This window comes from Equus caballus, chromosome 8 (assembly GCF_041296265.1).
Source record: "Equus caballus isolate H_3958 breed thoroughbred chromosome 8, TB-T2T, whole genome shotgun sequence".
Classification (NCBI taxonomy): domain Eukaryota; kingdom Metazoa; phylum Chordata; class Mammalia; order Perissodactyla; family Equidae; genus Equus; species Equus caballus.
The window spans coordinates 87,965,287-87,976,781 of NC_091691.1; the positions used below are offsets into that span (position 1 = coordinate 87,965,287).

Below are 11,495 nucleotides of genomic sequence, written 5' to 3' on the forward strand. Positions count from 1 at the left end.
TTCAAATTTGTTAAGATACATGTCCCCTAATTCATAGATTGCTCTTGATTGGGACTATGTCACCTGAATTCTTACAGGCAGTGAAAGGGAAAAGCAGGTAAACAGATTCAGGCAGACTGTATATGTTAATTTCCCTCTCCAAACGACAATGGTTGGTTTCAGATGCTCAAATAAAAATGAATGTAAAAACAGTAAAAGAGCCAAATCTCTTACTCTTGCAGCCAGTTGAAGCCACTTGGGTGCTTTTCTTGGCAAACATTCAAATGTCACACGCCAGCATCACATGCTTAATACTATTTTAGTCAATATGATTTGTGTTAAAGTCACCTGAACTGGGTGATTGTTTGATCTGATTATCACTGACAGGTCCTTGTATAACACCCCTCGCTGCTGACAAACTCACAAGAAAGACTTTAGTTAGGAAACTAGCATTTTCTTAGAAAAGGAAAAAAAAGCAGTTCTCAGTAAAAGAAAAACCACAGAGCTACCGCATTCAGACAAGTTGTACATATTAAACCACACGCGCGCACACACACACACACACACCTCATCATACAATGTTTAGGTTTTATCTAATCCACAAATGTGAGTAAATTCAGAATTAAGGTGTTGTCGACCAGAATCCTACTCCTGACTTTCCCTGACACTGAGAATATATTGAAGAATGATGAAACTATACTCTAAATTACCTCATTTGTTCTCCATACAGCTCTAACAACCCCCAAGAATCCACAGGTTCTTTACTTAATAGGACACCGACAGCCAACATTCTTTCGCAGAACTGGTCAGAGTTGTCCCAGAGATCAAATCTATTTCTACTTCAAAGTACAGGGAAGCTCGGGCCCTCAGGGACTCAAGGTCCCAAAATGATGTCAGTTAAAAACATTAAAGGGAAGCGGGAAGAAGCTTTTCTGTCAGGTGGAGCCTCTCAACAGAAAAATCAGGGATGAAACAGCTAAGACAGGCCAATGACCTTGAGGTTGTACCCCAAGCGATGTGGGAGGGCAGGCTTGCAGGCCAAAAAATACAATCTCAATGGCAGGCAGTGGCTGCAAAAGCCAAGCCTCTTGGTGGGAAAGCTGAGCAACATAGAAGAAATTGAAGGGAGAGAGGCAAAAGGGATAAAGAAGAAAACTGAGAAGGACAACAGAAGTGGTGGCAGATATCGGCAGCCAGGATGAAGGCAGAAAGCACAGACAGTCCATGACTTAGAGGAAGACAGGCAGTGAGTACGGAAAGAGAACGGGACCCCGCTGCCACCTCAAAGGAGAAAAGCTAGGACAAACCTACTCGCACACTCAGGAGACGACCAACCCTTCCACCTGCTTCCCAACTTCTAACACCACACACAGTTAATCTGAAAGTGTTTAAAACAAAAACCATGTTCATGGGAACCCTCAGACAGATCTCACCTTGACATCCATCCACCTGCGTATATTCTCAAGGTTGACGCAAATGTTCAAAAGTTATGTGTGATGTGTGCTACCTTTCGAGTTCTGACAAAAGCTGTACAGAAGCAAATGAAAGCCGAGAGAGAAATTTCTAGCTGCCATGCTAACCAAATAACGTCAAGTAAAAAAAAAAATCATCCTAAAAATACAATAACACTTTAGGCCATAGGGTTCATCTCTATAAATATGACTTCCCCAGAACCCAACTCCAGTGAATCGTGATCTCCTCTCAATGAATTCTCTTACATATATTACCATGATGGTCTTATTTTGGCCTCATATTTGTCTTGAAATTTTGGATTTCAAAGGGACCCTGCCCCCCCCCCCAGCCTCGCCTGCACTTTAGAAGCACTGCTCTTTGGAGGTGACAATGTCACAGCCACATGGCAGGATGCAGAGAAAGGTACTTTCATACACTGGTGGTGGAAATAGAAATTGCTGCACCATTTAGAAAGCAATTTGGAAATGTCTATCCAAATCTAAAAGTGCTGTCCACAATCAAGCCATCTCATGCCCATATCAGCACAGGGATGTTCATTACAGCATTGTTTACAGGAGAATCAGTCAACAAGCCATGCTCTAGTCAACCAAGGATTAGTACGCAGTCATGGAGAAGAAAGAATGGAGGAATTTCAATAATGTGTCACTGTCAAGTGAGTAAAAAGTAAGACGCAGAGAAGGACACATGATCTGAATTTTATAAAACAATGACAAAAATCACAACATATATGTGTGAATATTTATATCTATCTATCTATCTAAATGTTTGATATAATTGTATGAGCATGGAGTAAAGCATAGAAGGATATACACAAGGTTAATAACACTGGCAATCCGGGGGAGAGCGATTAGGGTGGAGGGAAAGAGAGGAGTGGGAGGAAAGAAACAAGTGAAAATGAAAGAAGATGTCAACCATAAAAACCACATGGATGCTATGATCTCATTTATAGGAAATCACGTTCTGTACTTAGGCACATGTATATAAACAGATTATGACAAACGGTCTACAAAATGCCAATGGTTTTTATTTCAGGATGTAGAGATGTTTTTGAAGATCATTTTTATTTTATTCCTTATATGTATTATTAAAAATATTTACAATCACATGTATTATTTATATAATCAGAAAAAATTCATTGTGGGTGAAATATGAGAAGTCCTATACAAGGCAATATAGGTCCCCAGAGCAGAAACAAGTAGAGAGATAAGGTTGTAAAGTCGGGCTGGGACCAGACTGAGAAGGTTCTCAGTGCTAGGCAAAGATGAGAGAAGAACAACTTATAGGATGTGTACCAACATCTTAACAATATGCTGGGTTTTCGTGGTAGATTATGAGTCATTTTTTTCTTTTGCGCTTTTCTCTATTTTCCAGATTTTCTGCAAAAACTATATCTTGCTTCTGTAATCAAAACAAAAACATTGTTTAAAAAATTATGCCATGAAGGTTTTTAAGTGGGAGAGGGTAATCATCAAAGTCACATTTTAGGATACTGTGTGGGGGCCTCCACAGGCCACATGACATTAAAACCCATTTATGAAGCAGTAGTGTCAGCGTTGAGAAGAAAAGGCACCAAATAAAGAGGAAATGGTGGAAATAGGAAGGAACATAGTGGGCCTCAGGCGTTCTCTAAATAAAGGGATGAATAAGTGAAACATTGCTGAAGAAGAACTGCTGAGTCTCAGCGGCATTCGCATAGTTTATATAGATGTCTGCAAAAACACAGCCAAACATCAAAATCAGTTGCTTTGATCCCAAAATTACAGAGAACTGTAATTGTTTTAGAGACCGGCCCATTTTTAATAACAAGTCGCTAAATGCAGCCACATCTTGGAACCCATATCAAGGAAAGGTGCAACACCCAAGGGAAAAGACAAAATAAGTGGGAGAAACCAAAGAAGATGAAGAGAAATGATGTGATAAGACGCTGTAAAAGCTTTCCTCCACCCAGAAAAGCCATGCCCCATTGACAAGCACTGCATCAAACAAACACTGGGATTTTGTAGATCAAATAAAGCTATTCCCAGGTAACTTCTGGCTTGCATTTATTTTATACTGTAGCCAGCCTACCAAGTTTATGATCACTGCTAGGAGAAAATACAGTTTTTATTCAATTGTGGTTTGCCTTTTTCTAAAAGTTGTCACATTCTGAGAACTCCCTTTCATTAGAAGTATTCAGGAAAAGGATGGGTGGCACCGTGCTGAAGAAAGTGGCCATAGCAGGCTTCCAAGAACTTCCCAGCTTTAAGATTCTGATTCAAGATGAGACATCACACCAACTGCCAGATTTTACACCTTCTGTCTCAGATGCTCCAGCTGAGTAGTTTACTAAATAAACTGTGTTTATGTTTTCTGGCATTCCTGAAGCAGATGTAATACAACCGAAGGGAAACAATTTTAGTAATGTAATTCATGCATTGCCATCTAAACACCACGTAATCACGAAACTAAAATGTTTACCCAATAATCAAAGACTGAGGCAAAGAAACCAAAAGGCGTTTTGTAAGACAAAGTACTGGCCAGTACTTCCAATAAAAGGATTTATTGAGTTATCCTGAAATGGCCCTTCAGAAAAAGTCAATGCGGCTTGGTTTCTAATCACACAAAGGATTGCTCTGCTATTATTCCAATGGTCAGAAAAAAATGTAGGAGGAATTAGGTTAGTTTTCATAGAGAAACAGGGTTCTCTTGATGGAGTTTCAGGATAGGCTTGTCAGAAAGTGAGCAAACAACCTCCTCCAGATGAACATCTCCCCCGACCGACCCCGCTCACTCACAACCTTTCTCCACATGTGGAAACTACCTCCAGTGTCAATCAGTGTCTTTCTCATTGTCTATACGCATGGTGTGTTCGCTTCTGCCTTCTTGCCTTCTCCCCTGCTACTCCCTCTGTCTGGCCTCTTCATCAGCCCAATTCTCTCTCTTCCTCCAAATCTGGCTCAAAGCTCACCTCTCCTCTGTCTGCCATCAACAGATTCTGATCTTCCATTCTTTCTGAGTTCTCTCCTGCTTTGTACACTCAACACGAAATAATTAGCAAGTTTGTTGACAAGAACAGTTTCAATGAATGATTCCTACCAGATCTTCTAAAACCCGTGTTATCGCACAGTGGGGAGAAAGGGAAAGCTCCTTCCTCCCTTTCTTTTTTTTTCTTCCTTCCTTTCTAGTGTTTGCTGAATGCCTCCTTTATGCAAAGCACTGTCCAAGGGTTTTTCATCTCCTCACAAACCTCCCTAGAAATCAAGAGCTCTCTACTAGTCGAATTGTGCTCCTCCCCAGCCTTCCAGGGTCTTTTCATGGTGTCACCGTCTGCTCAGTCCCTCGGTGCTGTCTTTGGTTCTTCTCTCCTCCTCAGCCTTACTTCCAGCCAACTGCCAATTCTGGATCTCCTATCTGCCTCCTCCTTTTTATTTTTCTGCCTTTATATCTCCCCTAAACACCAAAGCCTCTTCATAACTGGTCTCCTTCCTTCTCGTCTCCCTGCCACCAGGTTATCATTGTAGCACATGAGTTGGTTGCTATCACTGCATGCATCCAAAACTTGATGTGATTCCTGTTGTCTACATAATATAACTCAGTTCCCTAGTTTGACATTAAAGGGCATTTGCCTTTCCCATCCCACCACGTATTGAAGCTTATCTTCCAAGCAGACAGGACTTCATCTCATTCCCCCACATACCACAATTGTACTCTTACAGGTTTTTGTTTGTCCTGTTTTCACTGTGTGAAATGGGCTTCTCCCACCTCTGTCCTACAGTAAAATCCTACTTTTCAAGTCCAGCTCAAATGCCCACCTAACTTCCCCAGGTCAAAATTGATTGTTTTTTCTTCTGAACTTTCTTAGACTTAGTTGTTTACAGCTCTGATACTGCCTCTAGAGCATAAAATCCTGGAGAGTAGAGATAATATCTGTTTTACTTTGCATTCCGACACCATGCCACAACCATGGTAGTGTTCCTGAAGCATAAGCAGAAATGAAGTTACTAGCACTGGTAAGTGAATTTACTAGCTACCATTGCCTTCCAAGTGTTCCTCAGAATTTGAAGGTAACAAACGTTTATGAAGTACCTACTATGTAAAGGGAATTCTAGCAGGAGCTGTAGAAGCAAGCAAGCTAGTGAGCTGTGATGCTTATAAAGTGTCTTTTGAAAGATCTACCTCACTTTACTATGCTAAGCCACCAAATACACAATTATATCAAGACATATCCAGCCTGGTGAATCAGCATTCATTCAGAGACCTTTCCTCCATTGCTGGATATCCTAGGGGGAAGATCCCTATGTTTCAAAAGCACTCAAGAAAAGGAGGCTCAGAACTCTGGAAATCAGGGCTGCTCTTTCCTTTCAGGACAGAAGTGGCTTCATAGGAAAAATACAGACATTCCTCTCTTAGCAGTATGAATTCTCAAACCCAAAAGTTACCTTAACTTCAGTTATAAAGAACATATAAAGCCATGAAAGTAGCTGAGAAAACATGAATGGCTGGGAAAACTAAAAATTTTATTACCTGTGAAGTTGTGCTGCTGGATGAAAACTTTTGTAAGGGATGATAATTTTTTGTTGGAAGACTGGTATTTTGATAGCAGCTGTGCAAATTTTTCTGAAGCGTCAAGGTGGTCTATGACATAAGGTAACCATATGTCCAAACTTGTCAGAGAGAGTCCTGGTTTACACCTGTTGTCCCTGCAAAATTATTAATAGTGCCCCTCCTTTTACTCTCCTAACTGTCCCAGTTTGAATGATAAACTATATGGCCATTCTATCTATGAGCATATTATCGGACGTCATGGCCTGTCCATATAAGGCAAGATGGTTTGCTCAAATACACCGGGGAGCTGATGCCGAGAAAAGGTGGGGAATCCAGGCTTCCTGACACAAAGCCCACGCTCTATCTCACAGAACATATTTCCTCTAAGTTGCTTCCTCATCAATTAATCAAGAAAAACACTTTGGGAAATGTTAAAGATGCCTAAGCATGGTTTCTGCAAACTAGCACTTACAATTTATTTGGGGAGATAAAGCACATCCACATTCACTAATTAAACAGGGTCAGATATAGTCATAATATGGGGCCAACCATGTGGTTCAAAGGACAATTTCAAAAGGAGTTAGCGAAGGAAAAAATTGCTCTACGGGCTTCAGGCTTCAGGGAAGGTTTCTGGGAAACCAGGGAACCTGAACCTGGCCTTAAAGGAAGGAAGAGGGAGAAAGGAGAGGAAAAGCTGTTCTTCTTTGAAAAAATAAAAGTAGAAAACAAACAAAACTGGGACAAGAATAAACCACTAAGTGATTCTACAAGCACTATTATTTTATATTTTAGAAGATAAAAAACAAGATAAAACAAACACAATGGTCTATATAGCTTTCCCAAAATCTCACAGTGATTTAAGGCAGAGCAATCATCAGATCGAGGTGTGTTTCAACCAGACAAGTGCTGGCTGCTAGATGACAGTGCTCCTCCCTGTGATGTGGTGAGAAAAAAGCGGCCACCTTTTGAGTTCTATCCCCAGCTTTTTCACTAACTGGCCATGTGTCTGTGGGCAAGTGGTTTCATCAGTTTTGAGCCTCAGTTTCCTTAAGTAAAATGCTAGGGTTGGATGAGGTGATCTCTAAGAACCTTCCAATCTCTGGCAACCCATACCCCTTTTACAGTCAATTCCTGGTTTTGTTTAGTATGTTCTAGGTTTACCTCAATAGTTGACGTGAGTGTTCATTTCCAGCAAAATGGCAAACATGGGGTAGACCCTATTGGTCCCTTCTCACTCCAAAGATGTGAAATTCTCAAGAAAACATCACAGATTGAGCTAGGAAGGAAGAGAGAGAGAAGCATAGGCTCCAGGAATGAAAATAAAAATTGAAGCCAGAGCTTTAACAAAAAGTTGACTCCATGGTGCCCAAGAGAGTTTCAGACCTACACAAATTCCCCTAGGGATCTGGGGATAGTGATTAGATTCTAATGCCTATGAGGAAACATGGCCTTGGTCCTATGTGAGGTAGGGGGAAGCCAGAGCTTTAAATCTCAAAATCTCAAAAGCTTTAAAAAGTCACCCTATCCATGAAAAGGGGAATAAAAATACTCTGCCCACTGGTCCAAAGACGAAGAGCATAAAATTGCCTTATATTCAGAGTTCAGGATACCTTTCATAAATCAAAACCCTAAACATGAACTACATTCAGTTGTAGGATCAGAATTTATACTATCTGTATGTCTGTGTGTGGGAGCCCCATGACAAAAAATGAACATAAACACAATCCCAGGACCACTGAAACTCCTTAGATCTTCATAAAAAACAATATGTGTCCAATATGTGAGGACAATTTAACAACTAAGGACTCACAAGATTCCCATAGAAAAGAAATCTCTGTGAAGACGAACTTGCCAAAACACACACACAAGGAAACAAACTACCATGAGGGACATTCATAAAAGGAAATTTTTAAAAACTAAAATCCTAAGAATTGGAAAAATACTACAATCTGAAACGGACTACAAAATAAGATTGTTTAAAATTATTAAAGTGATAAAAGAAAGACAAAACCATAATGAAATAATAGGAGTAAATGAAAAAGCAAAAGTAAATAAGCAGACTTGAACAAGAACAAAATAGAACTCCTAAAAATAACTCAATGGAAAAGTTAGACAATAGAGTAACACAAATATAGAATTAGTGAACTGGAAAAACAGATTTGAGGAAATCAACCAAAATGCAACATAGAACTTCCAAGTAATGGAGAATTGAACACGCCGTATCTAATATTGGTCTCACCTGAAACTTCACTAAAACTAAGGAAACTGACCATTGAAAGACATAAAGCCACAAGGACAGTGAGAACAGGCAAACGGAAAACAGTAATAAGATTTTGGAAGATGGAAAACAAATGGACAAGTAGTGATAGAACTAGCAGACCAAAGGAAGCTGACACCTAAATTAGGAGTAAGAAAAGTTAGGAACCAACCAGCAGATGCTCAAAGGTCCAGGAACAGATAGCGCTAGTTACCTCCAGAACTGGGGAGGGGGGAGAAGGGAAGAGTGACTAAACTAAGAGAATGGGATGGAAGCTATTTAAGAACCAGTTATATCTCTAGATACCCAGATCCCCACTTCGAGTCCGCCCTCTTGGGCAGCAGCCTCTATCTCAACTGGTAAAACTGGAGGTTTGGTCTCTAGAGACAGGGTTCCTGGATTGGGAGATGCCACACATCAAACAAAATAGAAAACGGCATATCGAATGCTGACCCCTCCAGTCTTATTCCTCACCTGAGCTCTCAGCACTGGGAGAGGCAGATCTTCACCCTGGAGGTGAGAGTTTGGAAGCGGGTTCTCTGGAGAATCTGACCATCCCCTTGGTTCTCCAGTAGGAGACTTTGGGGGTTGACATTAGGAGTTCCCCAACACATAGCATAGACATATTATTCTACAGTACGCTCAAAGTTGACAAGCCCCTCACGCATCTTCAGAGCTTCCAATAAGTTGACTAGTTCTTCCTTCTTAAATATGAGCAGACAGTCAAGGATTACCAGACAGGCAAGGAACACCTGCACATGGAAGAGAGTTCAAAACAACAGACAGAAAAGGCAGCAAGGAGGAAACAGAGACTACGAAGGGAGAAGAAAATTTCAAAAGAGACTAAAATGTTTTTTTTTTTCAGATAGCTAAGAGAATGTCACACACATGAAAACAGAACAGAATGCTTAAAAAAAAAAACCCAACTATTTATAGATGAAAAGAGGAAATTTAAAACAATAACAGAAATGAAAACCCAATAGACAGGTTGGAAATTAAAGTTGAAGAAACGGCCCAAAAAGAGAGCAAAAAGATGGAAAACAGAAGAGAAAACATAAGAAAAATAGAGGACTGGACTAGAAAGTACAACACCCAAATAATAGGCATTCTGGAAAGAAAGACTGGAGCTAACAGAGAAGCCAAGAACAACAGATTGAAAGAACACACTGGTTACTCGGTACAAGAGAGGAAAACAGACTCGCTCATAAGACAATTATTGCAAAATTTAGAATACTGGGGAAAAGCAAGGATTCTACAAGTTCTAGGGGAAAGAAAAAAAATCAGGTGCAAAGCATCAAGAATCAGAACGGTTTTAGCCTTCTAACAGCAACACTGGGAGACAGCATACAGTAGAGCAATGTCTTCAAATTTCTGAAGAAAATTTATTTTTGACCTAATTTCCTTCTGCAAGACAAACAAGCCATCAAGTGAGAAGGCAGAATAAAGACCTTTTCAGACATTCAGAGTATGACCGTATCTCTTGTGGATTCATTTTTGATAGGTGACTACAAGCTGGGAGCCACAAAAATGAGTGAGTGAAAAAAGAGGGAATTTCATGCTATCCATCATAGGACTAAAGAAGAGGGGTGATGGGATGAGGTGAGCTGACAACTGGTCTGCAGGCACAGAGACCAGTCCATCCAGACTGGACCAGTAGATCAAGAGAAAGACATATTGAGGGCTGTCACCACTGCACTAGGTTTTAATTCTGATAGCCTGCAGGAGAGTGTGCTCCCCTAAACAATAGAGTAAATCAAGAAAGGGAATCCAACTCAACCAGAACAGCAAAAGAAAGTTCTAGAATAACAAAGAAGAGAAATCCCAGCATGACAGCTGTACAGCAGACCTAGAGAAAAGTCCTGATAAAAGGAAAATGGAAGTCTTCAGGAGGAACGTCATCAAGAAAAGAAGTACTAGAACTAACCGATTACCGATGTGATCAGCCCTGTGGAAAAGCGTACTGGATAGAGGGGAACTCTGCCATAAGTATGAAGAACACTAAGGAAAAAAACAAGACAGATATTAACTTCATAAAAATAAAATATTCAGCTGTTAATGCTATTTACACAGGCAAACTAGTGAAATCACTAACAACTGATTTAACCAAAAATTGCAAAATAGTTATAGTGGGAGAAAGCGGGAGGGAAAGCAGTGAATACGGCAATGTAAGAGAGCTAAATCTTTATTTACCATAACAGGAAGACATCATGAATAAAATTGATAAAACAAGGATAACAGGACACACGTTATTCAGACATGTGGAAATGGATACATGCCAGAAGAAAAACTAAAATATGGAGTGATGTTCTGGGGAGAGGAGGGTGGGGTAGAATTTGTTCCCATAGAAATTAAGGAAGCAGCACGTAAGTAAATACTATGTACAAGGATGTTTTTGTCTACAACGCTTGTGGAGACGTAAAACTGAAAATAACCCAAATGTTCACCAACAGCGGAGCAGCTGAAGAAACTGTAGTACAGTCATACCGTAGAATTTTCTTAGCTATTTTTTTTAAATGAGTTAAATCTGTATCCATTATCTGGAAGGATATCCTTAATGTACTGTTAAGAGAGAGAGACAAGTTATAAAGTAACGTATATAGCATGATTGGATTTTTTTTCAAACAACAACAAAACACATTTAATTTACATGAATATATATGTGCATGTGTTTATATGACTTGGAGAAACATGTAGAAGAATGCACACCAGAGGTTAATCTGGTCACCTTAGGAAGCTAAGAATGGAAAGAGTAGGGAGAGAATAAGAAAAAAATAAGACCACAGAAAAACAGAGAAATGGGAAATATGAAAAACAGGTTAAGAGACATGAAGAAGAGAATAACAAGGTCTAATATACATATAATGGAACACTGAGAAAGATATAATAAACAGAACTAGGGAGAGACAATATTCAGAGATTATGACTATTTTCCAGAATCTACGAATATTAGGAATCTTTAGATTAAAGAGGCATAGTGAATCTCAAACAGGACCGTGGTGAACCCGCAGATCATCAAAGACAAGAACAAAAGGAAAGACAAAAAAAAATCTTTATAGCAATTAGAAAGAAAAAAATATGTACCTCTAAACGAATGACATACTGTTATGGACTACACCTCAACAATAATAGATATTGGAAGGAAACGAAATAATACTTTCAAATGCTGAGGAAAAATATCTATGTAGAAAAATATCTATGTGGAATAAAAAATTATTACTCAAGACTGAAGGTGAGCTAAAGACATTTTAAGATAGAGACTGAG

General features: G+C 39.6%; 1 protein-coding gene across 2 annotated transcripts in view; it reads right to left on the minus strand.

Annotated features, from left to right (window-relative positions):
• The window catches only part of BCL2 (BCL2 apoptosis regulator), a 173,670-nt gene that overhangs the window by 81,382 nt on the left and 80,793 nt on the right, over positions 1-11,495 (minus strand). The gene's annotated exons all lie outside the window — the stretch shown is intronic.